This window comes from Apium graveolens, chromosome 4, assembly GCF_009905375.1.
Source record: "Apium graveolens cultivar Ventura chromosome 4, ASM990537v1, whole genome shotgun sequence".
In the NCBI taxonomy this organism is placed as follows: Eukaryota; Viridiplantae; Streptophyta; class Magnoliopsida; order Apiales; family Apiaceae; genus Apium; species Apium graveolens.
The window spans coordinates 55,225,844-55,244,242 of NC_133650.1; the positions used below are offsets into that span (position 1 = coordinate 55,225,844).

The 18,399-nt window shown below is 36.4% G+C and overlaps 1 non-coding gene across 1 annotated transcript; it reads right to left on the reverse strand.

The window, feature by feature from the left end:
* Positions 1-17,896: 17,896 nt before the first annotated feature.
* LOC141723232 (small nucleolar RNA R71) lies at positions 17,897-18,003 on the reverse strand. The gene has a single exon (XR_012576218.1). It is a non-coding gene; the product is annotated as a small nucleolar RNA R71 (small nucleolar RNA).
* Between the last annotated feature and the right edge of the window lie 396 nt (positions 18,004-18,399).

The following is an 18,399-nucleotide window of genomic DNA, read 5'->3' on the forward strand; positions in this document are numbered from 1 at the left end:
CATGGCTGTAATGTAGGTATGGAATACAACTTTGGTTAATGAAACAAACACTGCTTTCTCTTTTGAATATAAGGGACGCAGGTATGAGGTTGATGCTGATGTCCCGGTTCAAGCATTGAGACTGCCCGCTTGTGATGGTGCTCCAGATAACTATGCAACTGAGCAGCTGTTTGATATGCTCAGAACCCTGATCTATAAAGGTGAAATCACAACCATTGGCAAACTAACAAGGAAAAAATTGAAGAGAGAATGGAATTTCTTCTTTGACTGCATAAGTAGGTGTTTCTTGAATAAAACAACAAATTTTGATGCTCATCCATCCACTTCTCTGAAAATTGGGTACTCTCTCCTTTACTCTGGTAATTTTGACAATGGTAATACTATTCTTCAATTCATATTTGCTAGGAGAGTAGATGCATCAGGAGTTATAGGGTATACTAGATTTCTTCAACTAATTTTCAATTTTCTATGCCCTAATGCTGAATTTGATAATGATGAATTTCTTCCTATGTTTCAAATTTCCGAGAAAGCTACACTGATCACAGTAAATGGGATGAAAAGAATAATTTTTTAGGACCTCCTTTCCTTCCTAAGGAGGTCAGGCAATTTTTGTTGAGAAATAGACCTATTCCTTCACAAGTGCCTGTAAATCCTGATGCTGGCACGTCTGTAACATTTCCTGATGCTGTGGAACAAGACCCTACCCATCTTGTTTCCAACCCAATCATTCTTTCTCCTAAACAGAACTCTAATCCAGCTCCTAAATTAGCCTCCTTGGTGTCTCCAAAAAGGCATCAGTTGTACCAAAGAAAAGGCTGGTTAAGAAATCTGTTAAATTGGAACAGAGAGCTCTATAGGCCTTATTGAGTGAGAGTGAGAAGAAAGAAGAATGTTTCCTAGTTAGGAAAAGAAGGATGATCATGCAATATGATTCTAACTCTGATGATCAGATGTCTATTGGGTCTAGGTTAAAGATCATGAAATCAACAATTGCAAATTCTGGTGACTCTGTTGACATTACTGGTACCAAAGAGCCAACTGCTGATGCTAGTGCTCTACTAAAAAAGGTTCCAGTGATCTAAGAAACTGATGTGATCAAGAAAGCTGAAAAGAGCAGCTTGAAGAGAAAAGGTGGAAACGTAGTTGGGTACATCAGATAGAAGAACAAGGCTCAGTCTTCTGCTATGGATGTCAGTGCACAAGAACCTAAGTCTCAAAGGGATTTAGCAACTGAGACACATCCAGTCACACAAGAACCATCTTCTCGAAAGGAAGATGCAGACCAAGAGGCTGCACAAATCATTGTTGATTTTGATCAAGGTGATCTCCTTGCTGATTCTGAGCAACTACTGAAGGAAAAGAATGCTCACCAGGATGAACTGTCAAAGGTGGATGCAGTTATTAATGATCTTATATTTGAGGAGAGTCCACAAGAACCTTCACCAAAACTTGCTGAAGCAACTCATATTTCTCAGGCCCCACAAGAACCATCAGTTCAAAGTACTGATGCTGGCCTATTTCATTCTCCTGAAAAGTCAAATCCTTATGCTACAACAAATCCTGATGTTGTTCAACTTTCCACTGCAGCAGCTGATACTAATGATTCCTTGCTACTAACTAGCTTGTTAAAGCATCCTGATGTGTTGTTTGTTCCTCCACTATCATCACTTCCACTTGAGGACTCGCCTTCAGGCATTGCCTATTCTCTTCCATTGTTTCTCATGTTTGTACGATTATAAATAGTCTCTTGTTTGAGGTTACCTCTATTTATATGACAAGCATACTACTCCTCTCAGCCATCCCTTATTTCTTTGCAGAATGTGTGACTGTGCTATTCTGTGAGACTGTGTGAAAATATTATGAAAGAAAATAATTTTTTGAGTGGCAGTCTTCTGTACTGGAAAAAGGAGAGGTAGCTTTGAGAAAAGATTTTTATAAGTATTTCTTTACTTATAAATTTTCTTCTGTGAGGAAAATATTACTCTCAACAGTAATATATTGTGTGAGAAGTGATAAGATCACTTGAAAAGAAAAGAGAGATTGTAATAACCCCAAAAAAATTTGGACTTTTTGTAACCCTTATGAATAATGATTTTGCTGATTATGCTAAATAAGAAAACTTTTCATGCCACACTATGTAGGAGTTCTTTTATTGATATTCTGAGATCTTATTAGTACTCTATATGGTATATAAGTGTATGTAAAGATCGCCAGAATCCAAATTTGAAAACTTTGATTTTTCCCGAAAATCCACCAGATACCGAAAGAATTGAGTATAAGTTAACATGATTAAAAGGATTAAAATTCAAGGATTATAAGAGAGGATCATAAAAGGAATATAATATATTGAGAAAGGCTAAGGGAACCCAAGTAATAAGATCCCGGATATGATCCCTCAAATGATTAGCAAGAACGAACGACAAACGAGTCGTAAAACAATTAAACGACAAGTAATGCAAGAGAGATTAATGCAAGGACTAAGGATGATAATCAAGAAACTAAGCAAGGATTAGCATGATAGATGCTTCCACCACCAAGTGATGACAAGTGGCAAATGGTAAGTCACCAAGGTGATGTCATGCTTAGTCACATTCCACTCACTTTATTCAACCAATTAATCACCCAAATATCCCATTCACTTCCATTTTCCACCACAAACTCATTTAGCAAAGTAAAAACCCTCCCAAGAATAAGTGCTCTCGGCTTCTTCATCCCAAAGAAGAGAAAAATTCCAAAAATCAAGATTCAAGCTTTGTTAAATTACAAGGTAATTATCCAAGGTTCCTTACGATTAGTTATGGCTATCCTAGAATTTTAAGCCTCCAATTCTTCATGAATCTCTTCCAATAAATCAATGAAGAAGATGATGAATAGTGTTTTCAAGATTACTAACTTTGTTTTCTTTGTTTTTCCTTTAAGATCCAAGCATTCCTAAGCTATCTCAAGGCTTCTTAAGGCTTCCTAACTACTCTAATCACTACAAGGAAGGTATAACACCTCCAAATCCTAACTTTACTTTGAGTATTAGGATGGTTTTGATTGTTATAGTAAATGAGAAGAATGATGCTTGTGTGTTTAGAGTTTGGATTGGATTTGTAGTTATTTGGATGTTGAAATCTTGTTTATAGTTGATGAAACTTAAGTATAGTTAGTAGTTCATGTTTGTGGTTAAATAAATTGGAAAATCTTGAGGTTTGGGACTGATGTAGTAAGTTTTGGATGAAGGTTGGTTGTATTGTTGGTTGTGGATCGATTTGTGGTTATTTGGAGTGGTTTAAAACTTGGTAATTGCGTAAACATAACCGTCGTAATGCCCGTTTTTACACAACTGCTTGTTCATAGTATTCGGGACAGAGAGCTAACTGTTGATGACTTTGCCATGTTTATCTAGATTATGTCGTAAGCTTCATTTTGATATGTGGTTCTCTTGAATCCGATGTACGGTTTAGGAGAAACGACCGTTTTAAGTAACGACGTTTCGCGAACGAACCATTTCCCCTCGCCTTACTTTAAAACCTTGGTTAAGGTCCTTAAATGACTATTTGGAGTATGAAATAATTAAGGTTAAAGGATCAGTTGGTAGGGTATTCACGAAAGTGTCGCCTTTAAATTCGTAGCGGTTAATTTATTAAAAATGGTGGAGCCGAGGGTACTCGAGCGACTTATGTGAATCGATAAGCGCAAAAGCGAATGTTAGAGTCTAATTGGTTAAAGACTAGTTTCTTAAGGGACCGTGGTTTAATTTCAACTTATATGTTGTTTACAGGTTACCAGACTCGTCCCAGGCCTTTTACCAACCCCAGTCGCTCAGGCAAGTTTTCTACCCTTTATACTGTTGTTGTGATGTAATATATTGATGCATTATCTTGAGATAAGTGCATGGTTATTATTACCAAAGTCTTGCGATATATTGGAGCATGTGATATGACATTTATTGCATGCCTGTTTCGTAATCTTGATATTCTATTATCAATTCAAATGCTTATAAGTTGCATAATACCTATGCTAGAGATAAGCAGTAGTTGCGTATAACCTTAGTATAGGGGACCCGAAGGTGAACATTTTTCTAAATCAGGAGTCGATGTTCCCGAGTATAATATATATATATATTATATATATAGTTTTCTATAACTATGAATCGGATAAGGTATATTCGATAGTTTGAATAATAATCAAACTTATTTTCGATTATTCAAATAAAGACCGTACTTTCGTATAAGTATATCTTTTGTTATTTATTATTCATTTCAAGTATGAGTTTTAAAACTTCTACTTCAAATATTTTTTTATATATTATCCTTATGGGAATATTGTTTAAATAATAATATTCAGATATTTCCTAATATATCAGGAATGATTTATTTTATTAAATCATCATTACTCTAAACATTCTTTAAAATGTTTTTGAGTCTTCAAAATAATATTAAAAGTTAGAGCGGATTCCAAAACTCGTTTTCGAATTTAAGATCTTCCTTTCGAAGGGGATTTAAATACTCGCTTAAAAATCTGAGGGATCCGACTCTGTGGTGTATTTTATATTCGCAACAAGGTTGTTGTTTTGAGAAAACAATTTGATTACTTGCCCAACGTTCGGGAAGTAAGTCCATCTAATTGAGTCGGCATAAGCGACAGGGCGGGGTACGGTCTATGAAGGTGTAAGAGGCTGGGTGACAGTCCATCCACGCGTGAGTGGCCGGGTAACGGTCTAGTGCGAGGTCCTAATGCGGCCAGGGTGATGACCGGTGAGGAATTCATCCATTTACAGTAGAAAAGGTTACTTATTGGTATCTTTTCCTGATCAGCAAGATATCGGGTTTATGCCAAAATTCTTTTCTTTCCAAATTCATTGGATATTGCAACCCTGTTCATGCCAAAATTTATCAGGACATAATAAAGTATCTCGTAACTTCACTTCATTCAATAACATTTCAAGGATTGAATCTATTCAAGTCTTATGTTGTTGTCCCATCTATGTGGCGAACTTTGAAAACTTATTATACTTTGAACAGTGGTAGTTCAAGTAGTTTTCTAAAATGATATAAGTATAGTGAAGTAATTGGTAACTTCATCTCCCTTTAACCTTATATCCAGTAAGTAATTATCTTACACTTAATAAGAATTTCCAGTAAGTTATCTAGTTAGATGCTTGCATTTTTGATTACACTATATATTATCTTGCGAGCTATAATGCTCACTCTTGCTTCATTTCTTCATCACACAACAACAGTTAGGAAGGATGGCCAGACTCAAGCAAACCCAGCGCAAGAGCGTGGGAAGCGTCTCACGTCTTCCTGTTGATATCGTAGCTGCTATAGCTGCAGAGGTAGATCTATCTATAGATCAGGCATTCTACTTTTGGGAATCAATTATGTATAATTATAACTTGCGGCAGATAATGGCAATTAACTGTAAACTTATCAAGTAATCATTTGGGGTTGTAATAACTTTCAAATTGTGGATTCAAGGACTTGTACTTATTTCAATTTCATCTCTGAGACTATAATGTGTTGTGGTATGTGTTACTGTGGGGTCACAACATGAGGTTATTTATTATTAATTAAGTTAAGTGATATTATGGAAAGAAAGACCGTGACGACCCGGATCCCCGACCCCGGATCTGGGGGTGTTACAGAGATTTAGGTGTTACCTTGTTTATATTTCAGGATCTCATCAGGAACAGACACCTATTGCTAAGGATCCTTCTAAAAACAAAGTAATAATGGCTAGCTCTGCGAATTCTTCTGAGGGTCTGTCTAGTTCTGATTCTGATGATGATAGTGATACTATTGATTCTGACATAGCTCAGCTTAAGACGGCTATTGATGCATTTAAGAAGTCCAATGTTGGTTCTTCTTCACATTTCAATGCAAATCCTTCTTATTACAATGCTGATGCTGAGCACTTTCGAAAGATTGAATGGGATTTTGCATGGAGATATGCACATAATTCTATCTCCTCTGCTGTTGGTATACACATGTTCACAGGGCCTATGATGAACTTCAAAATCCTGATCTGAAATTGCATCTTAAGGCCTCTACCATTTCTGTGAAAGGAATTCATTCTGAACTTGCTGATATGAAGAAATCTCATGTTAGTTTTAAGAACAAGATTGATGCATTCATGATTAATCCACTTTCTTCAGCTGAACTCATAAGTGTGAAAAATCCTGTTAAAGCTGTGGTTCAATCTCAAGAAAGTATGGATTCTCAATTTTCTTCCTTGGAAGATAAAGTATCTTCTATGGCTGATAAACTAGATGCTCTGTTTTCTCTTCTTTCAAATACTGATGCCAAAAAGGGGGAAAAGATAGTTTTCATAAAATGTACACCTGACTCTATTCAGTTGAAAGATAAAGATACTGATGGTGATGGTGATAAAAATCCAGTTGCCAATGTTCCAATTGTTCCTAGTGCTCAACAACCTTAACATTCTAAAAAATCTGTTTCTTCAGGACAAGGAAAGTCTACTGTTGTTCAAGAAGCTAAGCACAAGACTACTGATAATGCTCCTGAGACTGGTGATGTAACAATCTCTAACTTAGCAGATGCTAAAGGGTTATTCTTTCCTTACAGACACAAGGAAACAGGTGAGGAGATTATTCTGTATTACAAAGATAAAAGGTTTGGGCAAAAGAATGCTAGGAGTGCTCTTGGATTCATAACTGAAGAATTTCCAAATTTAACAACTGAAGAAGGATTTATGCAATAGAAGGAGTTAATAGCTCAAATTAGCTGAAGCCAACACCTCTAAAGGAAGAAGAAAAAGAGGTGGAAGATTTACAAGGGCTAGAGAAAGAGAAGGAAGAGGAAGGATTTCTAAACCAAGTCAAATGCTTGCAATTGATTCTGCATTTCTGAATATCCTATCCAGAGAAGGTTATGTTCCTGTACAAGGATATGAATTAGCAGAAGAAGTTTAGAATACTGAAGAGATGATTGTTCAAAGGAAGAAGAAATCAACCACTGACATTGCTCAAGTTGATATAACTAATGCAAATGTAACTATTGAGGCAGACACAAGTCCTGAGGATAAAATAATATCTGATACTGAAAATTTGATAGTTGATTTTAACATTGATGAAAAGGTGATTAAAGGATTGGATCAGTTGGTTCTTATTACAGTAGTCAATTCTCATAATTCAAAGGTTGATGAACAAGAAAGAATTGATAGAATGAAAGCTGATCACACATGTGGTGATTATATGAGGAGAATTCTAAATTTAGAGGGAAAGCTATGGCATAAAAAAAAAGGAAAGATTTATGATCCACCTAAAAGTTATGCTCCTATCAGAAAACAGGATGAAAGATGGAAAGATGTTGGTTCATTCAGTTATCCTAAATGGTTCAAACATATTAAATATGTGTCTGCAGGACTAGAAGATTCTGGTTCAGAACAGAAAAATGTTGACAAGTCCATCAAGAAACCTTCTTGGGTGGAACCTGACGAAAGGCTGAAGCTTGTCAAAACTGGAACCAGAGGATGTATTGGCCATTCTGGAATGGAATTTCTGAAGTCTGATTTACTTGACACAAATATTCTGACTGACAATCTTGGTGAAAGAGTTACTTCTTCACATATTGAAAAAGTTGAAGCTGTAAAGATTATATATAGAAAGATAAATTTTGATGATGTCTGAGAGGAGATTTTGTACTTTTTGAGAGATGGTAAAGTAAAGAGTTTTAGTTTGCAGCAACTCTTGATGAAGACTGTGACATAGTTGAAATACATTCACCATCTTCTTAGAGTTGAGAACAATGTCACCAGAAACTGGTCTTCTATGATACTTGAAAGTATCAAAAGAAGAGTCATGAAAAAAGAAGACAAATACAATGGTGATTATGTTCCTATGTACAGAACTTATACTGGTCATGAAATGAAAATGCAAAAGGGAGCTTCAGTTCTAAAATTTTTTCTCAACAATCTTCAGTCATCCTTCAGTCCTGATCATGAAGATGTTAGTTTAAGCTTTATGCTGATTGGTGATCTTGAAATAACTAAAAGCTCAATTTTTTAACTAAGATCAGCCATCTATCAGCTTGGAGAAGATACTGAAGAGAATAGAGAGTTGAAGAAAAAGCTTGTTAAAGTCCTTCAAGAAAAGGAGGAAGAAAGGTTGAACAACTTTCTGGAAACAACTGTCTGTTATCGTAGGATACCGAAGTAAGCTTTACTCCTTGTACATTTTGGAATTGGTTTTGGCATCTTTGAGAATGGAATTTGTGCTTCATTACATTAAGCATAAATTGGGGTAGATTGTTACGTGTTAATTCTCAATGATCAGAAGAAGCTCAGGATCCGACTGCAATTTAGATGTCATCAGTATTTGATGTGTTGTTAGGATTTGATGCATCATCAATATTTACATGTCATCAGAATCTAAAGGCAGTCTGTTATGAAGATTGAGCATATTCCTTATTTTGAGGGATGGATATCTGTTACGTTCTGAGTGATAGGACTTTATGTATTCAGTTAAAAATATGTATCATTTTCTGTTAGTATTTGATAATGCATATCATAGATTGATTTGTAGAAGTTGTGTATTATATAAACAAAGTTTAGGTCATCACATAGTGATTAATTCGAGTATTGTTCGACCTAGCAGCTCTCTAGAACATCATTATTATTTGAGGGAGTTTGTAACAGTTTTTATCAGAAATATAAAGAACTGTTATATTTTTATACTTGTTCGAAACATCTATACAATTGTATCCAACCCCCCCTTAAATAATTGTATTACTGCTGGGTAACAACACTTATATTAATAATTTGTTTGAAAATAATTTAATCATTATTGGTTAAGTAATGAGAAAAATATTGCAGCATAATTTTGATTATATCTAATTGAGAATTTATTAATTCAATGATAAAAGATTCAATAGTGATAAATCAAAGTTGTGATTTATTAATTTTAGTGAACTCTAATTTTTTTATATTTGAAGGGGTTCATTAAAATTAATGTGATATTGGTAGCATAATTTACATCATAAAAGTACAGTTTTATCAAATAAATGATAATAATTGTATGATTATGAATAAAAAACTAGGAATTGTCAATAAAATGGATTTTAGATCATTAAATATTTAAAGAATTCATTTTATTGCACTAAAAATAGTTTATCTACCAACCCACGACATTCATTTTGCTAGTCGCAGGTTGCTACTTGAACTGTGTTTAGTAATCAACATGCGACATACAAGTTACTAATCGCAGGTTGTGACTTGGACTATTTCTAGGGGTCAACCTGCGACATTCAATCTGTTAGTCACAGGTTGATACTTGGAATGATTCTTGTATCCAACCTGCGACGTACAAATCATTAGTCGCAGGTTGATATTTGTAGCAACTACAAACAGCCAACCTGCGATGTACAAATTATTAGTCGCAGGTTGACACTTGTATATTTTCTGTCTGTTTTGTATTATGGTCTCGGAAGCTATGTTGTATATATATATATCCCATCGCCATTTCATTTGCTTTATATACACACAAAAAGTACGAACAACAAAGAAGAGAGTCATTTTTTTGTTAAAAAAAGTACCAAAACTCTGCCAAAATTTAGTTTGAACCACACAGATTGTTGTTGCCCATAAAGAGATCTTTCTTTTGACTGTAAAAAAAATCAATTTCACCGGTTAAAAATCAAGATCCTCGATTGTGCACATTTTTTTAAGGCTTTGTTTGGCTAAGTACTTTTTAATCCATTATTTAACTAAGTTGTTTGGCTCTTTAGGGTTTGTTAGTAATATTCTATAATTTGTCATTTTATGTGATTGATATTAGTTAATTGCTTTAATTTTCATGTACAATTAATTTGTTTTGTAATCGATATTTTATTCTCATTTTTTTAAAAAATATGGCAGATAATGTTCAGATTTTAAAAATAAATTTTTTCTCGATTATAAAACGTGATCCAACTCAGTTAGGTGATTTTGAAAAATGGATCCGTTTTCTAAACGAGCATTCGATTGTGCATTATGCCTTGATTACTAATGTCCCACTGAATGTTGAGCTCCTCAGACATATTCACCGTATAGCTCAAGACATATCAGTTGACAACAGGGCAGGATTCTCATTTCTCAGTGGTGATGAAACAATACAAATCACTGAGGATGACCTTAATTCATTTGCAACTTTCTCAGGATAATTTTGATCCAACACCAGATGAAGGGGAAGTGATCACTTTCTTCAGAGAAATCCATAGCAACATGCCAAATGACACATTTCCCAAACACTTCAACAAGAGCCATCTGACAAAACCTTGGAACTTATTCTTCAATATTTTATATTTCTGTCTATCTCCCAAGATTGGTGGATTTTATGGAATCACACAATTCTTGAAGGTTGTTGGTGTAGCTGTTTCTAGTAATCTATGGATCAACTTTGGGAGGATGATCATGAGAGAAATTCTGGAAAATCAAGCTCAACATCAAGCACACATTCTCCATGTCAGATTTCTCTAAATTGTTCTATATGACAAGCTCACAAAATCTTAGAAAGAAGTAGTTCACAGTGAGGGCATGGAACCATCTACAGAATTAACCTCCAAACCGATGTCTACCCTGATAAGAAAAAATCATTATCCTAACAACAACAACATCTTTGTGACGGACTTCATGCATGAATTTTTTGACTCCATTGTTGAAGCATCTGCCTCTGAGTCTGAAGAAGCTCAATTCCCTGAGGATCAAGCCCCTATTATTATGAACGAGGATACTGAAGGAGCAGAAGCTGAACAAGAAGTAAATCCTCAGTCTGGTCCTGATGCTCAACCAATGGATGTTGATCAGGAACCTGTAGTTGCTGAACAACCAGAAAAGGTTTCTCAACCTGAAGATGCTGAACAACAAGCCGAAGCCGAGTCACATCAATCAGAGACTAATATTTACAGGCCAGACTTCACAGGTATGAATGAATCTTCTATGAACACTACTTTTGATGATCTAATAGATATAGATTCACTCAATCTTGCTGAATTTCACACACAACTTGCTCAAGAGCAATTACTATCAAGAGGCAGTGAGTTTGTTTTCCTGCAAATTCATAACAACCCTCTAAAGCCAATACACACATCTCAAACTCTCTTGGACGAAACCATGGAGTATAAGGATTCTATGGATGTAGAGAGAGAAACTGCATATGATGCAACAAATAAGGAAGGTACGTTGAGTTAACCCACAGCTCTGTCTCCAACAAAGCAAAGCAGTATCCCCACAAAGATAACTGTAACCTCCCATGTATCTTCCCAAAAGGATACAATGGCTGAAACGGCACATAAACAGTTACCGGATCCATCTTCTCAACAAGGCGGGTCTATTGAAATTCGCCCATCGGCCACAACATCCTGTAATGAGTCAAACACACTCTCCAAAATTCAAGCTCTTGAAGCTTTAAATGAGTCAATTAGAAGAGTTCTTTTTGGTGAGGAAGTATTAACGAAAACTGGGCATTCAACCATTTTACGGTTAGAATATCATGTTCAAGGTCCTTCAATGGATCAACTGCCTTCACATGTGTTAGGAGAGAGTGTTGTAATCGCTGCCACATCTAGCACAACACTTACCTCCTCAGGACTAATAAACCTGGATGCATCTGCGGATAGGGGATCCGATATAGGTGCGGATCGATAACCCATTGGTAATGAACCAGATTCAACTGGTGAGCCTAAGAGAAAAGTGTCTTCACCGACACTAGAGGAAGCTGAGGAACATATGCCACATATGACGGCCTCACTGATCCTTCCAGAGATTCCAACTCTGGATAAGTCATATCATGATGATATGGAACTTACCTTGAACAAGGATCGAGACTCGCGAATTCCCATTGCACCACTACTGACCTCCTCAAGGAAGGCTCCAGTGTTTTCTGCAGGTACATCTTCTCGATCTTGGAGCTATGATCAGAGTGTATCCGTGAGGGTGAGTGAAACACCAATCCATAAACCGAGTGAAAGAGCGTTGAGTGATACACTGCGAGAAACCCGTGAGACACCTACCTCCCAAACAACACCTATAGACCAGTCACAGTACGTCACAAAATCTTACCTTGAAGAGCAGTTAGCATTTAAAGACAGTTATCTCAAAGAACAACCGGCTCTCAAGGATCAATAAATTAAGAATGAACTATCTGTCAGGGATTATCAGATTGCCCGTCTTTTCGAACAACTTGAACTTTAACAAGCATCATTTGCTAGTTTACAGGAATTTATGGAGCAATCTCTCACTGAATTTGGGAAGGGAAAGGCAATTTCCAATACTGAGCCAAAGATCTCCGTTAGCAAGCAAGCGCCAATCCTTGTCTCCATTGAAACAACTATTTCCAGTGCTGAGCCAAAGACTTCAGTCAGCAAGCAACTGTCTATTTCAGAACCATCATCTCAAGAGATTCCTATCTTGATCTTGCCTACTCAATCAACCCCAGCTCTGAAGGATAACACAACTGAGGGGGAGAAAAGGGTGGAGCAAGAAAAAGTAGCTGCAGCTGTGGACTTAATTCAGGATGCTTTTCAAACAGCTGACTATGGTTATGATAAATTTGGAGATGAGATTCAGGAAGAAAAGGAAGAGAAAGAGAGGATTGATGAATGAGTGTTGTTAAGAGCAAGACATGCTGCTGAGAAGAATACTTCAACTCAGGGGGAGCAATCAACTTTAAAACAAGATCTCCTATGCAAAGTCATTACGACTCAAAGCGATCTTCTGTCGGAGATATATGCTCCAAAGCCCCTGTTCTCAGAGTATGAGCTAGAGGAAAGAGAAATAGATGAAAGCGATGTTCTTGAGGGTTTTGAACTCAGAGTTGACGCAGTAGTTACTAAAGAGAGAATGGTCATAACTGAGGACGAAGAATTTGAAGATGAAGATGCTTTCTCGGATGATTGTTTGTACTATGGATGGTCTGAAAAGTTCAATCGATTTTATCAAGAAATTTAAGAGGATATTGAGAGATCAAGAGCCAGAGTACAGAGGGCAATACAAAGAAGAGAAGTCAGAGAAGAAAGATAATCTTATCTTTGAGCTAACTAGAGAGGAAGTGAATGGTGTGAGATCAAAAGGAAAATAGACAAGTCAAAAAACTATCACAAGCTAGACCCTTGCAACAGGTATCTTCTGAACATTGTAGAGAAGTACAGAAAGGATTACCCAAATATTCATGAGTTCTATTCTCAGTTCAATAAGGAAATCACTGGAACCTCTGTGAATATTCTAATGAATGGATGGAATATTACTGTCAACCACAGAGATGGACTCCAAATAAAGATCTCTACGAGTGTCCTGAAGAAGCTAAATATAATGAAACTGTTTGTCTTAGCATCAAAGCTCCCCTGGTTGAAATTGAATGAGAATGAATACTTTAGAGACAAACTTCAAAAGATATGATGGATGTATCTCCTCAAGCATTTCTTTATCCATTTGTAATCAAAGTATTTGCAGATGGAAGAATGCAAAATATCACTATGTCCGATCAACTTCTGAGATCCATTCGATATCTGCAACTCACTTTCCTTGAAAGTCAACTCAGGAGCAAAAGGGCAAAACTGGAGGCACCAAGAGTTAAAAGATCAGAAGCAGGCCTTAAAGTTGCTGAAGTTCTATATGCTTATAGGCTCAATGACAAAATGATCAGGAATACAGAGAAGGACATGAAGCAAGTTGAAAGAGCTTATCATAAGATAGTGTTAATTAATGGAGAGCCATAAATTAATCTTTTAAAAGATAGTGAACCTATCATCAGCACTAACAGTGAAGGGGAACTAGTGTTTCAGATTAATAAAGCAAAGATTAAGATTAATGATTTCAGAACAAGCGGGTCAGAAGCAATTCATCAAGCCTTAATGGACATCAAACTCTCCACATGTAAGAAGGACAAGATTTCTTTGATCCTAATCATAAGGATACTTGATGAGGTGGTGGAAAAAGAATCAATCAACGACACCAAGAGAGTACGAGGACATCCTAAAAGGATAACAATCTTCATAATGTCAAAAAAATCTACAATGTTGTTTGATCTTGTTCCAAAGTGCTCCAAAGTCAGATATCTTTAGATGATGCTTAATGAGCTGAATAATCCACCTCCCTCTAATGCACTAGAAATAGTCATGATTTGGTGTAAGCTAGACTGGATGTCCTTCATAATAAAAGCAAAGAATCATATCTCCCAGCATCAATAAAGTCAATAGATCCTAAACAGAAAGCTCCCTAGAGAAAGTCTATTTAGACTCAATCCACTCAAGAAGGAGAAGGCAGTCAAGGCAAGAAGTCCAAGAAGACAAAGACAAAGCAGACATAGATAATTTGTTCAGGCTAGAGGAACACTTCTTTGTAATTTGTAACTTATGAAATCTGGAAATTGAATATGTAATCCAGAATGTATTTAATATCTTTATCTGTTTTGAGGTTGTACTTTTTCTTATTGTCGGTCGAGTTATCCCTAGGGATTTACTTGTCGAACTCTAACAATTAAATAATATTAAACTGAGAAGCACATGAAACCTAAAGATGAAGACATGATTCCTACAAAGAATCAAAAGATACAAATGACTCTCTAAGTCGACACTCAGGTCATGGGAAGAAGTTAATTAACATGTTCAAGCCTCCATGAAGAATAAGACATCAAAGGACTTACATTATCAGTTATATGGTTTAATTTGAAGTATTGAAGATCAGGGGTTTAGTGATTGAAGCTGGAAATAACCTTCCAAGATGTATTTGCTTTGTAATACAAAAGGAGTTGAATTATATCAACTCATGTTAGTTGTTTGTGAACCACACCAGTGCACTAAACATCAATAATTCAGAAGAGATTTAATTCAGCAACAAAGGAAAAATAGAATTGATATAGCTATTGGAGACAAAGAAATTTACTAAGGCAAATGTTAGTCACAGGTTGGCTTGTTAGTCGCAGGTTAATGCTGGTCGCAGGTTGACATATTAAGTCACATGTTGACATGTCAAGTCACAGGTTGAGAACTTAGCCAATTTAAGTTCTCAGTCGCAGGTTATCAAATTCTTAGTCACCAGTTAGTGCTTTGGAGGTTTTCAGAATTAAAATGCATCAAATTCAAATGAAACAAGTGGTTTAAATTAAGTAACCTATCCAAATGAATTTGAAGACTACAAAGCAGAAAAATGAATCTGTATTCATGTGGTTATCTTCTTCAGTTTAACATAAAGTGTTTACGGGAGCTCCATTAAAGAACCTCATTTATTAAGCTTGTAAACAAAGTGTTGTTCTGCTGAATTTATTGTAGCTAATCAATTTATTGATTAGATTGTAGCAACCTGAAGGATTATATTAATAAAACAATATATTCCTCGAATTATTTTGAATCTATTTTGATTCGATGCTTATAACGAAGAACTTGTAATCGAATCAAAAAATATTGTAGGTATCGTATTTAACCCCCCCTTCTACGATACTTTGGGACTAACATTTGGATAAGTCCAGAATGGTCTTAGCTGAGAAGTTTTGAATGATGTTAGTGCTCCATAAGTCTTGGGAAGAGTTTGTTATCTCTCTGAAAAGACAGAAAGGAGAGATCACATGGACTAAATTGATGGTGGACATCTCTGTACAAGAACATCATAAGTCCAAACAAGGACATGTGATGCCTGCTGAACATGGGAGCTCGAAGGTGAATGTAGTGATTATAGGACAGAAAAGATAGGTAGTTACTAAGAAGGCTAATACTAAACCTGACATGAACAAGGATAAGAAATCAAAGGCAAACAAACCATGTTGGTCTCATGGAAAGGTTGGTCACTGGAGCAAGGACTGTACTGTTAAGAAAGTGAAGAAAGCTAGAGTGATAGCTCAAGAAAATACTGTGCTTGGACTTGGAACCACTAGTGGGCCTGTAGCTAACATGGATTTTGGTGAGGTTGTTGCCTCTGAAACCGATAATGGGTATGTTACTTACAATCGTGTATTACTTTCCACTTATTTGTCATATGAGTGGTTGAATGATTCTGGAGCTTTGTTGAGAGGCATTTATAACACTTTATAACGCTCCATTAAGCTTTGAATTTGTGTATTTGTACCCAAGTTATTGGTGTTTTAATGTGTATTCTAGTGTTTTTATATTTCAAGCATTAGTCCGAGATTTAGGTGAATTAGCATTGATTTGATGCTAATATGGTGTTATGATGGTGTCGAAGGAATAAAGGCTCGTGAGGACCAACTCGTTGCAGCAAGAAATGAAGGCAATTCCAGTTTTTCCAGAATACCGGCGTGCCCGCTCTGTGCTAGCGCACGACCACGCCAGAGGAACAGAATGTCAGCATGCCCGCTCGGGTGTAGCGCGCGGCCGCGCCGGGTCGGGATTTTAGAATCCTGATTCTTATGGACTTTTGATTGGAGGACTTCTACCATGCATGGGCTGCTATATATAAATAAATAAAGGTCGTTTTTCAGAAGGAGACATAACGGAGCTTAAGGAGAAGATGACAAGAAGACCTATAGCATAATTCAACGAAGGCGAAGAAGATATAGTTTGTTCTCGTGAATCTTTGTTCTAAGTTATAATTTTGGGTGCTCGTTTCTTATTTTGTTGAACCTAATACTCTGGATTACGTACTTAGTTTATTATTTGTCTATAAAGACTACGTTTATTATACCATATTTTTATCGGAACCCACGTTGATGATGAGTCCGATTATGGGATAATCGTTATCGTGGGGTTCTAGCGGATTTATTTATGGATTTTTTTAGTTGATTTGTTTCGATGCTTTAGTGTGTGGTGATTGTATGATATCCTAGTATTGGTTGTGCTTATTCGTCTTATGAGCATCTCGAACTTATAAAATATCTTGTTATTTCTTAATGAAGCAAAAGTGAATTTAAGGATTTAGAACTTGCCATGCTAGCATAGGTTCATGTGTTATTGTTATGAATGATTCATACGTAATTTTAACCATCTTACTTGCCCTATGTAATCATGATAGATAACTTGTGCATTAAACCGTTATGTTGTCAAATTCTATAGACATATAGGGTCTCAATATAATTGGTGTCTATTCAACTTCTATCTCTGTTGTGGATGTCTGATAGTATGATATTCATACAACAAAAGTTGGTGTTTATCAGTTTCGTGTTATCTGATTAGTGTCATCACCATTACATGCTAAGGTTTAGAACGAAAAGGCTATTGAATGAAGTAGTAAATGAAGTTAGAATCCCATATTTGTGTCATATATTATTCAACTCTCTTTACACTCTTTAGTTAATTTTTAGCGTGTGCTTAGCGACTAACAAGTTTGTGGCGCCGTTGCCGGGGACACGGTGTTAAATTTTAGTTTATGTGTTTGTCATCAGTGATCATTAAAGTTCATTGACTCAGACATTGTTACTTACTTATTCTTTTCCTTGTTGTATTTCAGGTACTCTAGTGAGCGTGTATGCATACGCACTCGCGGGCTCGTAAGAGAAGTCTGGATCAAGACGAGGAAGAAGTTGAGGATGAAGAGTAAGTGGAAGAAGAATAGGAAATCGAGGAACCGACTTTAGTAGTGATGAGAGATCAAACAGAAAATCCTAAGGCTCTGATGGCCTATTCTCAGCCTAAGATCAATGATATTCAGTCGAGCATCATCAGACCAGCCATCTCGGCTAACACTTTTGAGATTAAGTCGAGCACGATTCAGATGATACAGAACTTAGTTCAGTTTGGGGGTTCTCCTACAGAAGACCCCCGACATACACATCAGGGATTTCGAGATCTGCGACACTTTCAAGTTCAATGGGGTGACTGAAGATGCTATCAAGATGCGACTCTTCCCATTCTCTCTGAGGGATAATGTAAAGTGCTGGTTACATTCTCTACAACCAGGGTCTATCACCAAATGGGAGGATCTTGCTCAAAAATTTCTCACTAAATTCTTTCCTATGGCGAAGACTGCTGCAATCAGGAATGCTCTTACTCAGTTTGCACAACAAACTGGAGAATCTCTGTGCGAGGCTTTGGATCGATATAAGGAGATGCTACGGAAGTGCCCACACCATGACATGACATGCCTGAATGGATGATTATAAACTATTTCTACAATGGTTTAGGTGCACAATCCAGACCTATGCTCGATGCAGCATCTGATGGAGCCTTATGGGCTAAAAGCTATAATGAAGCTTATGAGCTGATTGAGCTCATGGAAGCTAATGAATACCAGAATCCTACGCAAAGAATGTTGCAGGTCAAGGTATTAGGAATTCTGGAAGTTGGAGTAACAATCAGAATGCGGTGCAACAATCTTATCAGCCATACACAACAAAGCAGTATAACCCTCATGGTTTTCAGTAACCGTAATATGCCCCTAGGAAACAACTTCAACTTTAGCAGTTACCGTAAGCCAATGAGAAATCTGAATTGGAGGAGTTGAGGCTCATATGCAAGAGCCAAGCTGAGTCTA